At 42.6% G+C, this 15,894-nt stretch overlaps 1 protein-coding gene across 2 annotated transcripts in view; it reads right to left on the reverse strand.

Annotated features, from left to right (window-relative positions):
- Positions 1-709: 709 nt before the first annotated feature.
- LOC132823441 (organic cation/carnitine transporter 2-like) overlaps positions 710-15,894 on the reverse strand; it is a 332,707-nt gene continuing 317,522 nt past the window's right edge. For both annotated transcript variants that reach the window (XM_060837299.1, XM_060837300.1), the window contains one exon: positions 710-1,182. The gene's annotated coding sequence lies outside the window, so the exon portion shown is untranslated. The remainder of the gene's footprint in view (positions 1,183-15,894) is intronic.

Raw genomic sequence — 15,894 nt, forward strand, 5'->3', positions numbered from 1 at the left:
CACATGCTCACTTTTTTTCGGAATTAAACACGTGATTTTATGAGAAAGCAATTGCTTTCTGCTCCACTTACAGCAAACTGAAAAAGAACCTCTGGAGGGAAGGGGCAGCGATCTTTTGTTCCTCCGATGCACATCAAATCACGTATTTAAAATGTTTCCTCTTATAAATGTTTTAAGGTTGGTAGTTTAGTCACAGACATTTTTCTTTCAGGTCTAATGCTCTAACCTAAAGAAATGCCTTCCTTAAAACTGCAGTTTAAAAATCATTTTCTTCATAAGCTCTCGAATGTCACACTTTAATTATGCACACTATTTTGAAAGGCCAATTTGATAAAATATATTGCTGATGTAAACAAGTTAGGTTTCCTGTCCAAACGTGCATTCCTTGCAGACAAAAATGAGCATTTCCTTCCTGTTGCTGTTATTTTTGACCACATTAGTTCATGTTTCTAACCTTCCAGAAAATAATTGTCACTGTATTCGCACTTGTTGCGAATACTCGGTCGTGAAATTACATTTTGTTAGATCTCTACAGAAAACTTAAATTCAGATTAAGACTGACAGTTTTTCATGTGGATGGAAGTTTTTCATTTGGATAGCTATTGGGAAAAATAAATGAGACCAAGAAAATGGTTGAAATCCATGAGAGAAAGAAAACGATTTTCTGCCACTGAGTGGTTTTACAAATTTCATTTTATCATTTAAGCATGTGTATTACATTGACTTGAGGTACAAACTTGCATTCAAACTATTTTCCTTCTCCCGACACAAAGACGGTAGAGCTAAATTTGAAAGATTTGTGTTTCACTTTGCAAGCAACAAACAGGTTCCTGCAGTTCATCACTGTAGTGTCAATTTCCACTTAAGTGGCCAACTTGTTTTGAATGATCCAATTCCTCCCAGCAGTACGGTACAGGATTTGTGAAAGGAGCCTGCAGATCTTCAGCCAGGCAAGCTCAAGATGTTTTGTGGCCAATTTACAATTGGCTGCTGTTTTATCATGATGGAAAACTTCCTTTCATGGTTGGGAATGAAAATCTAATAGGACTTGTAGTTCTCATTAGCCAACATTAATTTTGTGTCGATGGGAGGTGGGAGTTGTACTGAGAATAGTCTGGTCCCCAGCTAACCTTAGGATGAGATGAGTCAGTCTGCATGCATTTGTGGAGCAAAACTGTGAACCTATAAAGGAAAGATAAATTATTAGTGTTCTTATTATTATGCAATATATTACATCATTACAATATTATTCATATTTACATTTCTGAATTGTTTTGAGATATTTGGCTTGAATTAATAGCATAAGAACTCAGAACACTATTTGGCGTATTCAGGGTCAAGAGGTCAATGATCAAAAATTCCTATTAGTGCACAGGTACATCTGTTATGTTTTTGAGAATTGATATATACTCCCTTTGTTTGCTTAAGAATCACACAGTCCAGACCTTTTGGCCTATTGAGTCTATATGTCAAAATATATTACTACCTACATTATTTCCACTTTCCCACACTAGGCCCATATCTTTGAATGTTGTGATATTTCAAGTGCTCAAACGTGTACTTTATAAAGGTTGTGAGGTTTCCTGCCTCAACTGCCCTCCTCAGCAGTGCATTTCAGACAGCCACCAATCTCTAGGTGATAATGTTTTTCCTTGAATCCCTTCTAAACCTTCCGCCTTTCACTTTAAAATTATGCCCCATTCGTTTAATTAAATTATTCAACCTTCTCTGCTCCAAAGAAATTAACCTGAGCTTATCCAGTCTTTTTTCACAGCTCAGATACTCCATCACAGGCCCAATTCTTGTGAACGGACTCAGGTGCAGTCACATCCTTCCTCTCGTGTGGTAACCAGAACTGTACACTGCACACCAGCTGTGGCCTAACCAAAGTTCTGTACAGTTCCAACACGACCTCCCTGCTCCATGACTGATAAAGGCCAGCACACCACATACCTTCTCAACTACACTATTAATCTGCCCTACCATCTTCAGGAATCTGTGGACAACCAACCCAAGATTCTTCTGTTGCTGTGCACATCCTAGTTTCCTGCTATTCATTGAATAATCGCTTGTGTTGTTCCTTTTTCAAAAGTACATCATCTCACATTAACAGGGTTAAATTTCATCTGCCCTTGATCAGTCCATCTGACCAATCTGTCTACATTCTTCTGTAATGTAACACCTTCCTCCTCACTCAACCACCCAGCCAAAATGTGTGTCATCTATAAGCTGATGTATCATCCTCCCCACCCCAACATTCTCATCAACATCATTTATGAATATCATAGACTCCCTACAGTGCAGAAAGAGGCTATTTGGCCCATCAAGTCTGTACTGACCCTCCAAAGATCATCCCACCCCGACCACTACCCTATCCCTTTAACCCCACATTTACCATGGCCAATCCACCTAATCTGAACATTTTTGGATTCTGGGAGGAAGTCGGAGCACCCATGTAGACACAGGAAGAACGTGCAAAGAGTCTTCATCCAGAAGGAATCAAACCTGGGTTCCTGGCACTGAGAGGCAGCAAAGCTAACCACTGAGCCACCATGCCACAATATTATCAACAATAAGGGACGCAGCATTGATCCCTGTGCTATGGTAAAAAAACAATGACTGCAGATGCTGGAAACCAGATTCCGGATTAGAGTGGTGCTGGAAGGGCACAGCAGTTCAGGCAGCATCCAAGGAGCAGGAAAATCAGCATTTCAGGCAAAAGCCCTTCATCAGGAATACAGGCAGAGTGCCTGAAGGGTGTAGAAATAAATGAGAGGGGAGTGGGGGTGGGGAGAAAATAGCATAGAGTACAATAGGTGAGTGGGGGTGGGGATGAAGGTGATAGGTCAGAGAGGAGGATTGGGGAAGGTAGCAAAGAGTATAATGGGTGAATGGGGGTGGGATGACGGTGATAGGTCAGAGAGGCGGGTGGAGTGGATAGGTGGAAAGGAAGATAGGCAGATAGGACAAGTCATAGGGACAGTGCTGAGCTGGAAGTTGGAACTGGGGTGAGGTGAGGGAAGGGGAAATGAGGAAACTGGTGAAGTCCACATTGTTGCCCTGGGGTTGAAGTGTTCCGAGGCAGTGAGTGACTTATTTCTCAATTCCCCAAAGCCTGTCCAACATCTACAAGACACAACTTGCAAGTGTGGTGGAACACTTATCTTTGCTATGATGAGTGCAACTCCAATGAAACTCAAGAGGCTTGACACAATCCAGGACAAAGCAGGCTGCTTGATTGGCACCACATTCTACAAGCATCCACCATCTCCATCACTGATGCTCAGTAGTAGCAGTGAATACTATCCACAAAATGCACGGCAGAAATTTGCCAAAAATTCTCAGACATCATCTTCCAAACCCATGACCACTCCTACCTAGAAGGTCAAGGGGCAGGGAATACATGAGAACACTATCACATGCAGAGTTCCCCTCCAAGCCACTCACATTTCTGACCTGGAAATATATTGCCATTTCTTCATTTTCACTGGGTCAAAATCCTTCAAGTTCCCCCTAGTGGCATTGTTAGTCTACCTACAGCACATGGCCTGCAGCAGTTCAAGAAGGCTGCTGAAGGACAATGAGGTGTGGATAATAAATGCAGGACCAGTTGGATGCAGCCACCTCCCTGAATGAATGAAACAAAATGCTGTCATCCTCTGCTAATACAATAACTTCACCTACTGCTCCATGACCACTACTAACCAAGCAGGTTGTCTCAGCAATCTGAGTATTGCGCTGAAAACAGACCTCTGGACTGCTTTGAGATTCTGGGTAATCCAAGATGGAGGACAGAAAAAATTGTGGCTGTCAGAGCTGCTCCTTTTTTGAGGTATTTTAGGTTTTGAAGGTGATTTCCTTGAATTCCAGGAGCAGCAATTACTGTTTTGTATGCTTTTGCATTATTTTGGGGGAAAAAAGGCAAAATAATAGCACTTTTAATAGTCACAAAAACAGACAAATGTAACGAGCACATGGTCAGGAGGGAGAGAGAGAAATTAACCAACACCGCTAACTGATACAGCAGTGAATCTGCACAGTTAATGCCTTTGCTGTTTCAGTTCATATATTTCATCTAGGAAAAATGAACAAACAGCGAAATTCGCAGCTGATCTTAGAGGAACCTGTGTGGGAGAGCTCAGCACAGGAACTAATAAGTGCATAGTTTTTAATGTGTAACCTCGTTGTAACTCTGCAATAGTGAATAGACTGGGTTATTTCTTGATTATATGTTTATTGAAATGTGCCTTTTGATAAAATTTTAAAAATATAAACTGTAAGTACTAAGTTACCAGGAGCACTGCTTTTTTAGAGCAAAACAACGGTGCTATTTTCTGGGTCTGCAGATTGGGAAGGAGCAAAGATGGCCTTTAGTAGAGTGATGTACTCTTCCTGTTGGATGTGGGAGTTGAGGGGAAGTTTGCATGTTACTGATGATTATGTTTGCAAGAAGTGTGCTTGGTTGCGAATCCTGTTGGATCACATGGATTGGTTGGAGCGACAGTGAGAGGCTAGGGAGTGTGATGGTTGGCAGTTATAGGAAGGGAGAAAAGCCGCATGATAGAGTCAAGTAGATGGGTTGACTCCAGGAAAGGTCGGAGGGGGAAGCAGGTAGTGCAGGAGTCTTCTGTGGCTATCCCCATTTCAAACAAGTATGCTGTTTTGGAAAATGTAGGGGGTGATGGATTCTCAGGGGAATGTAGTATGAACAACCAAGCTTCTGGTATTGAGACCGGCTCTAATGTAATGAGGGGTATGTCAGGTTTCAAGCAATCAATTGTGATAGGGGACTCCTAGCCAGAGGCACAGACAGATGTTGCTGCGGCCAATGGTGAAAAATCAGAATGGTGTGTTGCGTCTCTGGTGCCAAGGTCAAGGATGTCTCAGAGAGGGTGCAGAATGTTCTCAAAGGGGAATGGGATCAGCAAGAGGTCATTGGAACTAATGACGTAGGAAGGGAAAAGGATGGGATTCTGAAGGGAGAATAGAGAAAGTTAGGCAGGAATTTAAAGAGGACACCCTTGTGGGTAATAATAGCTGGATTACTCCCGGTGCTATGAGCTAGGGAGGCTGGCATGGGAGGATACAGCAGATGAATGTGTGGCTGAGGAGCTGGTGCATGGGAGAAGGACTCACATTTTTGGGTCTGGAATCTCTTCTGGGGTAAAAGTGACTTGTACAAGAAGGACAGATTGCGCCTGAATTGGAAGCGGACTAATATACTGGCAGGGAGATTTGCTAGAGCTGCTCAAGAGGATGTAAACTAGTAGGGTGATAAGGGTGGGAGTGGGGTGGGAAATAGAAAGGAAAGAGATCAATCTGAGATTGGTTCAGTTGGGAAAGGGAGTGAATCAAACAGTCAGGGCAGACAGGGACAAAGCAGAGAACAAGGTCGGACTAATAAATTAAATTCATTTATTTCAATGCAAGAGGCCGAACAGGGAAAGCAGATGACCTTAGAACATGGTTAGGAACATGGGACTGGGATATCATAACAATTACAGAAAAGTGGCTTGAGGATGAACAGAACTGGCAGCTTAACATTCCAGGATATAAATGTTATAGGAAGGATAGAAAGGGGGCAAGAAAGGAGGGAGAGTGACATTTTTGATAAGGGATAGCATTACTGCTGTATCAGGGAGGATATTCCTGGGAACACATCCAGGGAAGATTTTGGGTGGAACTGAGAAATAAGCAAGGGATGATCACTTTATTGGGATTGTATGATAGACCCCCTAATAGTCACACCCCCAGCTCTTGTAAATTTCTGATTGCCTCTCACTGTCGCTCCAACCAATCCATGTGATCCAACAAGATTCGCAACCAAGCACACTTCTTGCAAACATAATCATCAGTAACATGCAAACTTCCCCTCAACTCCCACATCCAACAGGAAGAGTACATCACTCTACTAAAGGGAAATTAAGAAACAAATTTGTAAGGAGATCTCAGTTATCTGTAAGAATAATTGCTTAGATTAGATTCCCTACAGTGTGGAAACAGGCTCCTTGGCCCAACAAGTCCACGCTGACCCTCCGAAGAGTAACCCACCCAGACCCATTTCCCTCTAACTAATGCTATCGGCAATTTAGCAAGACCAATTCACCTGACCTGCACATCTTTAGACTTTGGGAGGAAACCGGAGCACCCGGAGGAAACTCATACAGACACAGGGAGAACATGCAAACTCCGCATAGACAATTGCCCAAGGCTGGAATTGAACCTGGGGTCCCTGGCGCTGTGAGGCAGCAGTGCTAACCACTGATGCTGCCCTGGGTGGTTATGGTCATGGATTTTAACTATTCAAACACAGACTGAGACTGCCATAGTGGTAAGGGTTTAGATGGAGAGGATTTTGTTAAGTGTGTACAAGATAATTTTCTGATTCAGTATGTGGAGGCACCCATTAGAAAAGGTGCAAAACTTGACCTACTCTTGGGAAATAAGACAGGGCAGGTGACCGAGGTGTCAGTGGGGGAGCACTTTGGGGCCAGCGACCATAATTCTATTAGTTTAAAAATAGTGATAGAAAAGGATAGACTGGATCTAAAAGTTGAAGTTCTAAATTGGAGGAAGGCTAATATTGACAATAGGAGCCAAAAACTTTCAAAAGCTGTTTGGGGTCAGATATTTGCAGGTAAAGGGATGGCTGGAAAATGGGAAGCCTTCAGAAATGAGATAATGAGAGTCCAGAGACAGTATATTCCTGTTAGGGTGAAAGAAAAGGCTAGATGACTAGAGAAATTGTAGGGAATGCTGGATGACTACAGAAATTGAGGTTTTGGTTAAGGTAAAGATGGAAGCATATGTCAGGTACAGATAAGAGAAATCGAGTGAATCCCTTAAAAGTGTATAAAGACAGTAGGAGTATACTTAAGAGGGAAATCAGGACGGCAAAAAGGGGACATGAGATAGCCTTGGCAAATAGAGTTAAGGAGAATCCAAAGGATTTTATAAATAGATTAAGGACAGTAGGGTAACGAGGGAGAGAATAGGGATCCTCAAAAATCAGCAAGGCAGCCTATGTGTCGAGCCAGAGGAGATGGAGAAGAAACTAAATGAGTATTTTGCATCAGTATTTACTGTGGAGAAGGACATGGAAGATATAGAATGCGGAGAAATAGATGGTGACATCTTGAATAATGTCCATGTTATAGAGTAGGAAGTACTGGATGACTTGAAACATCTGCTCAGATGTTCCTGAGATCTCTGTGGGAAGCTAGGAAAGTGATTGTTGAGCCCTTTGCTGAGATATTTGTAACATCGATAGTCACAGGTGGGATGCTGGAAGACTGGAGGTTGGCTAACGTGGTGCCACTATTTAAGGAAGATGGTAAGGACTAGCCAGGGAACTATAGACTGGTGAGTCTGACATTGGTGGTGGGAGTTGTTGGAGGGAATCCTGAGAGACAGGATTTACATGTATTTGAAAAGGCAAGTACTGATTAGGGATAGTCAACATGGCTTTGTGCATGGGAAATCATGTTTTACACACTTGATTGAGATTTTTTTGAAGAAGTAACAAAGAGGATTGATGAGGGCAGAGCAGTGGATGTGATCTATATGGACCTCAGTAAGGCGTTCGACAAAGTTTCTCACGGAGACTGGTTAGCAAGGTTAGATCTCGTAGAAAACAGGGAGAACTAGCTGTTTGGATACAGAACTGGCTTGAAGAGTGGTAGTGGAAGGTTGATTTTCAGCCTGGAGGCCTGTGACCAGTGGATTGCCACAAGGATCAGTGCTGGGTCCACTACTCTTTGTTATTTATATAAATGAGTTGGATGCGAGTATAAGAGGTACAGTTCGTAAGTGTGCAGATGACACCAAAATTGGAGGTGTAGTGGACAGCAAAGAAGGTTACCTCAGACTATAATGGGATCATGACCACCTGGGCCACTGGGCTGAGGAGTTTAATTTAGGTAAATGCAAGGTGCTGCATTTTGGAAAATCAAATCAGAGTAGGACTTATACACTTAATGGTAAGGTCCGAGGGATGTTGCTGAACAAAGAGACCTTGGAGTGCAGGTTCATAGCTCCTTGAAAGTAGAGTTGTAGGTAGATAGGATAGTGAAGGAGGCATTTGGTATGCTTTCCTCTATTAGTCAGAGTATTGAGTACAGGAGTTGGGAGGTCATGTTGCGGCTATACAGGACATCAGTTAGGCCATTTTAGATTATTGTGTGCAATTCCGGTCTCCTTTCTGTTAGAAAGATGTTGTGAAACTTTAAAGGGTTCAGAAAAAATTTACAAGGATGTTGCCAGGGTTGGAGGATTTGAGCTAAAGAGAGAGGCTGAATAGGCTGTGGCTGTTTTACCTGGAATGCTGGAGGCTAAGGGGTGACCTCATAAAGGTTTACAAAATCATGAGGAGCATGGATAGGATAAACAGACAAAGTCTTTTCGCCGGGGTGGGGTGTCCAGATCTAGAGGACATAGGTTCCGGGTGAGAGGGGAAAGATATATAAGGAGTCTAAGGGGCAACGTTTTCATGCAGAGAGTGGCACGGGTATGGAATGAGTTGCCAGAGGAAGTGGTGGAGGCTGGTACAATTGCAACATTTAAAAGTCATCTGGATGGGTATATGACTAGGAAGGGTTTAGAGGGATATGGGCCAAGTGCTGGCAAGTGGAACTAGGTTTGGTTAGGATAACTGGTCAGCATGGGCAAGCTGGACCGAAGAATCCGTTTCCATGCTGTACTTCTCTCTGACTCTGTCTGGCCCACTCTCCATTAGTTTTACAATGGCTTCAGAATATTAATTGTTGCTGGATCCAAGATGGCAGCGACCCAACAAGTCTGAGTCTATAGTGCTCCTCCCAAAACTTGGGCAAAGTGGGTCACCCACCTCCACCAAAATCACCCGATCATTCAAAATAGTTTTTACTTAATGTAATTAGCTGCTTAGTATTGAATTTAAACAATTTAATCTCCAGTAAAATGACTAAAGGGAAGGGAGCCTGCAGTTTTCAGCAGGTGGGAACCCCTCCACAACCCTCCCCAGCTGCAGTGGCGAGCCTCATGGAAATAATCTCGAAACTCGATGCGAAGATCGACGCCTTCATCGAAGAGTCCCGGAGCCGATGGGACTCACTCTTGGCCGCGCTACAAAAGCACGACCGAGACATCAAGGAAATTGAACGCTGAGTCGGAGGGGCGGAGCTAAAGGCTGCGACCTTCGAGACTACAGCAGAATCAGCTGTGGATTGGGTCCGGACTCTCGAACAGTGAGTCTGGACCTCAGAGAATCACGTTGACGACCTCAAGAATCGCGGTCGTCGAAAAAATATTCGTTTGCTGGACCTTCCCGAACGGGAAGAGGAAGGCCAGCTTACAGCGTTTCTCAACCAGTGGCTTCCATAGCTGTTAAATCTGGAGGCTGGATCAGGCCAGATAAGGGTGGAATGGGCCTACTGGGTTGCAATATGCAGGCCAGGTTCGAACCAGCACCCCCGCCCGGTCCTGTTCCGGCTGCAGAGCTATAAGGAGAGGCAGATGCTCTTAGAAGCTTCCAGAAATCTTGGGAAAGATCCCAAACCATGATTTATAAAGGATCCAAGATTATGTTATTCCAGGAATTTTCCCCAGCTCTGTTCCGAAAGAGGAAAGCGTTTGATGAAGTGAAGAAGTGTTTAAGGGATTTAAATATTCAGAACTCCTTGCGCTACCCAGTGACGCTACGCTTTAATCATGAAGGGTCTGTTTATAACTTTGGATCGCCGGAAAAGGCCAAGGAATTTTTGGACTCTCTTAGATAAATTGTAAGAGTTAATTGATGTTGTTTTGCTCTCCCCGCCACTTCGGTTTACATCCCCCCCTTTTTATATTAATCCCTTTTTTTACCTTACTGTTTAATATTAATCTTCAGGGGGTGGGGAGAGGTATTTATTTATTTGTTCTCTACTTAGCAAATTTCTCCCCTTTTTTTATATATATATATATATAAGCCGGGGGGTCTAGTTAATGTTGGTGGGGGGAGGTGGTTACCTTATCCTGTTTTATTTCTGTCTTTAGGAGTGGGGTTGTTTACCCCTGTTATTTTGTATTATTATATTTAATTATTACTTGTTGAGGCTGTATTTTATAGTTATATATGTTTATACATGGTATTAACATTACCAAATATATCCAGGTGTTGGTGTGGGTGGGGGAGGGGCGGTAGGGTGCGCACTGTTAACTCTAGCTCTGTAGTATATTTGAATTTTCTTCATCCTATCAAGGAGCGCCTGGGTCAAGGGTGTAGCACTGGTTGGGAGAGGATACGATGGATTGTTGGAAAGGAAGTGATACCCCTGGGAACAAGGGGGAAAATCTCCATTTAAATACGTTTTATATTTTTAAAATTTAGAAATAGTTTTTTTATTGTATTTATGTGAGTGTATTAAACAGCCTTTATTTTTGTAAATTTTATATGCTCTATGCTCAGGATGTTCTGGATAGGGTTTCCCTCCTGAGGGGTCAAGGACTTGCCCGGACGATTATGGTTGATCAGTCGGTTAAGTGGTGCACCTGGAATGTCAAGGGGAGTAATTCACCAGTCAAAAGGAAGAAAATATTAACAAACCTAAAGAAAGAAAGGGTTGATATAGCTCTCCTACAGGAGACACACTTGTTGGATAAAGAACACTTAAAATTACGACAGGGTGGATTTGATCAGGCCTTTTTTTCTTCTTTCAGCTCAAAAGGTTGTTATTCTTATTCGGAAGAGTTTCCCTTTCAAAATCCTAAATCAGATAAAAGACGAATCTGGACGATATATTCTGAATAAAGCCCTTATATATGGAGAAGAATATGGGATCTTAAATTCGTATTGCTCCCCCAGTACATCCTTTTAAATTTATAACAGAAGCCTTCTCAAAATTGATGGTTCTCAGTGCTCGTCATACAATTATAGGGGGAGATTTTAATTGTATTATGGATCCGGATATAGATAGGATTCCCAAGAGTACTGCAGGAGTATCTCCCAGATCTAGACAATTGATGGATTTGAACAAAGAATTAGGACTAGTAGATGTATGGAAATGCCTTCATCCACAGATGAAGGCATTTTTCTTTTTACTCCAATCCACATAAATGTCATCCCAGAATCGATATGTTTTTTGCCCCCATGATTGGTTAAAATTCCATATCATTCTGTAAATTAGGCAGTATAGCAATTTCCAATGCTGTATATATGGAAATCAAGGCGAGGAACAATTCCCCCGGCATTGGCTTATGGACCCCTTCCTGATGAAAGATAGTAAATTTGTAAAGTACTTCTCTCTAGAATTTAAAACTTTTTTATAAATTAATTCAGGTATAGCGAGCAACCCATCAATGATGTGGGAGACCATCAAAACTAACGCGCGAGGTTTGATCATCTCATACTCAGTGACCCAGAAAAAATTAAAGGGAGAACAACAGCGTCTGCTCGAAGCTCGCTTAAAAGCAGCTGAAACAGCATACGCTGACGGACCTTCTATTATCGAATTGCAAAGTATTACGGCCCTTAGGACAGCTCTAAACACCACGCTTATCCAAACGGCTAAGAGAGAAATATTATTTGCAAAACAAAGGTTATATGAATTTGGTGATAAACCCAGTAGATACTTAGCATTTCTCGCAAAGAAAAAGAAGGCCCCTCAAACTATCACATCTATCAAGGAAAGTACGGGTATTCTGACTCATGATCATAAAAGGATTAAAGCAATCTTTAGAAAATTTTATTCTGATTTATATAAATCGCAGGATTGCAAAGACAGGACTAGTAGGATGCAGTCATTTTTTAAAAAACTGACCTTTCCGGACCTAAACAGGTATCGGTCTTGAATGTTCCCCTAACAATCCAAGAAATACTTGATGCAATCAGGTAACTTCAGAGCGGTAAGGCACCCAGCTCAGATGGCTTTCAAGCTGAATTCCATAAAGAATTTACAGGAATATTGGCTGGTCCACTTATGGACATGTATAACTATTCATACAGTCAGGGCTGTCTCCCGCCGTCACTGAAAGAGGCGAATATCTCTCTTATCCTCAAAAAAGGAAAGGACCCAGAAGATTGCGCGTCATACAGACCAATATCCTTGCTAAATGTAGATTTTAAAATCCTCTCTAAAACATTAGCATTGTGGCTAGAAAGGGTATTGCCACATATCATAAAGGAGGATCAGACGGAGTTTATTAAGGGCTGTAGATCATCCAATAATGTTAGAAGGGTTTTGAATATGATTCAAGCCTGCCATCAGGGAAAGATATCAGGATTAGTAGTCTTATTAGATGTGGAAAAGGTATTGAACAGGGTTGAATGGTCATATTTGTTTTACACATTGGAAAGGTTTGACGTTGGAAAGGTGTGTACCAAATGGGTCTCAACATTGTATAGTGATCCCAAAGCAGCTGTGATTACCAATGGATTAGGCTCAAATAGCTTCAGTGTGGATAGAGGCTGCTGTCAGGGATGACTTTTTCACCATTGCGATTTACGCTAATAATTGAGCCACTAGCAGAAGCTATACGGGCTAACCCTAATATAATGGCCCGAGGATTGGTACATAAAATTACCCTTTATGCAGATGATGTTCTTCTATTTCTCAGTAATCCCCTGATGTCCGTGCCTCGCTTAATCCAAGTTATTAATACATTTAGTGTATTTTCAGGCTATAAAGTTAATTTCTCAAAATCGGAAGCTATGCCAATGGGTGGCCTTGCTAGTATATCCCACTTATTGTACGGATCCCACTTTCCCTTTTGGTGGTCCCTGGAGGGTTTCTTATATTTAGGCATTTTTATTGCCCCAGTATTTGGTCAGTTATACAAGGCTAACTTTGTGCATTTACTGGAAAGGATAAGGCAGGACCTCCAGCGATGGGGAGACCTTCCAATTTCCTGGCTGGGTAGAATAGCACTAATTAAAATGAATGTCCTGCCCCGTCTCCTATACCCTATGATAATGCTTCTGGTGATGCTGCCGAGGCTGGCACTATGTAAATTATATGGCTGGTTGGGTTCCTTTATCTGGAATCATAGATGGCCCCTCATTAAGCTGAAGAAGCTACAGCCTCCACAGGCAAGGGGAGGATTGGTTTCCCAAAATTTAGGAACTATCAGTTAAGTTCCCTATTAAGTTACATAGCCGATTGAGTCTTGTCTGACCCTCAATCAATCTGGCTGGACATCGAGGCTTCTCAAGTAAAATGCTCACTTATTAACCTTTTATTTTCAGACAAGATAAAAATCATTACGGATCAATGTAAAAACCCTATAATACTAAACACAATTAAAGCTTGGAATAGAATGCGGCAAAATGAGTGTAACTCACATAAAACATCCCCCTATGCTTCGATAGTGGGAGCATGGGGATTTCAATCAGGGCTTACAGATGTAACTTTCAAACTCTGGAGATCCAGGGGTATCCCATGTTTCGGGGATCTGTTTAAGGAAGGGGTTCTGATGTATTTTGAACAGCTGCGTCAGAAATTTGGATTACCTAATGAAGACCTCTTTCGATACTTTCTTCGAGACTACATACAGAAGAAGACTACGTTATTAGATAGTCTTTATAAATCAGATAGAGAACGTAGAGTGATATGGCCAATGGGGGTATCTTCCGTCAGCACTATTTATTATTTATTACATGATGAAGTATTGGGAGATATGGACAATCTGCTTAAAACATGGGATCAGGATTTGGGACTGGAAATCTCTATAGAAATGTGGAATGACATTTGGGAAAATGCCAGAAGAATCACCGTCTGCAACAGAACTCAGGCCATTCAGTTGAAGATACTTCATATGGCACATATAGCACCAGACCGATTGGCAAAATTTAAGGCAGGAGCATCTCCAATGTGTCCCAAATGTAAAATAGAGGTGGGCATGCTTGTACATTGCTTATGGACCTGTCATAAGATCCGTAGATATTGGACTAAAGTAGCAAGTGCTCTGACAGAAATCTTAGGAACGGAAAATGGAGTGGACCCTGTATCTCTCCTTCTGGGCTTTTCGAACTTACCCTCCCTGGATATGCACGGGAAGAGATTATTTTCTATTCTCTCTTTCTGTGCAAGGAAAAGTATTTTGGTAAACTGGGTGGCTGAGGGCCCCCCTGGACTTTCGAATCAGCACAGATTAATCATGGAATGTATTCCCCTTGACTTCCTCACAAATATGGTGCACCAAAAGACCGCATTATTCCATAAAATATGGCAACCCTTCTTGAACTACATAAATACAGATATTTCGGCCATCCTAACAAGGGCTTTTATTTAATTGAGATGGTGAACCTGGCTGGTCCGGGGCCCCTTGGGAGAGGAATCCAGTACGAATACGGGTTTGTTATGATTTGATGTTTATACATTCCGAGCATATGTCTCACTACCCAATTTCTGTGTTTTCTGTCGGTTTTTTTTCTCTTCTTTGAATAATGTAAGAGACTTAATTATACACTCTGGTTAGTTGTAGGTTAGATTAGTAATTAGTTCAGTTTTTTTTTGTCTTGATATCTTTTTTTTATTTGATAAATTTTGATTATTATTTATTTAAGATTTAATTGTATATCAATGTTTATACTTGGGTTTTTGTGTAAACTTGTAAAAATATGTTAAATTTTCAATAAAAATATCCATTAAAAAAATTGTTGCTGCTAGAATTTCAAATTTAAAAAGCCACAGCTTTGGATAAAATTGATGTAAATGGTGTCCTTATTCACTGTAGTTCGTAAGAAATTCAAATAATCATATGTGCATAGTATTATTAGAGGAGACCACATCAGGTGCAACGGATACAGTAAATGATGTGTGTGGAGGTGCAGGTGAATTTGCGACGGATATAGAATGATCCATGGGAGCCTTGGAGGGAGGTGAGGGGGGAGGTGTGGGTGCAAGTTTTGCACTTCTTGCGGTTGCAGGGGAAGGTGCTGGGATTGGAGGTTGGGTTGGTGGGGGGGGGGAGGAGGGGGGTTGTGGACCTGATGAGACCGTCGCAGAGGGAGTGGTCTCTCCTGAATGCTGATAGGGGTAGAGAGGGAAATATATCTCCGGTGGTGGGGTCTGGCTGGAGGGATGGAAATGACAGAGGATGATACGATGTATCCGGAGGTTGGTGGGGTGGAAGGTGAGGACCAGTGGGGTTCTGTCCTGGTGGCGATTGGAGGGGCGGAGTTCAAGGGCAGAGGTGCAGGAAGTGGAGGAGATGCGGTGGAGAGCGTCGTTGACCACGCTGGAAGAGAAATTGCGGTCTTTGAAGAAGGAGGCCATTTGAATTGTTAGGTATTGGAATTGGTCCTCCTGAGAGCAGATGCGGTGGAGGTGGAGGAATTTGGAATATGGGATGGCAATTTTACAGGGGACAGGGTAAGAGGAGGTACAATCTAGGTAGCTGTGGGAGTCGGTTGGTTTGTAGTAAATGTCTGTGTTGAGTCAGTCGCCCGAGATAGAAATGGAGAAGTCTAGGGAGGGGAGGGAGAAGTCTGAGACGGTCCAGGTAAATTTGAGGTCGGGGTGGAAGGTGTTAGTAAAGTGGATGAACTGTTCAACCTCCTCGTGGGAGCACGAGGTAGCGCCAATACAATCATCGATGTAGCGGAGGAAAAGGTGTGGGCTGGTGCCAGTGTAGCTGCGGAAGACGGACTGTTCCACATATTCACTCCCTCCGCTGCATCTAATGTAGTGTCTTCTACATTGGGGAGACAGGCCGCCTACTTGCGGAATGTTTCAGGGAACACCTCTGGGACACCTGCACCAACCAACCAACTGCCCTGTGGCTGACCACTTTAACATTCCCATTCCGCCAATGACATGCAGGTCCTTGGCCTCCTCCATTGCCAGACCCTGGCCACACGACGCTTGGAGGAAGAGCACCTCATCTTCTGCCTAGGAACCCTCCAACTACACGGGATGAATGTAGATTTCTCCAGCTTCC

Source organism: Hemiscyllium ocellatum, chromosome 16 (assembly GCF_020745735.1).
Source record: "Hemiscyllium ocellatum isolate sHemOce1 chromosome 16, sHemOce1.pat.X.cur, whole genome shotgun sequence".
NCBI lineage: Eukaryota > Metazoa > Chordata > Chondrichthyes > Orectolobiformes > Hemiscylliidae > Hemiscyllium > Hemiscyllium ocellatum.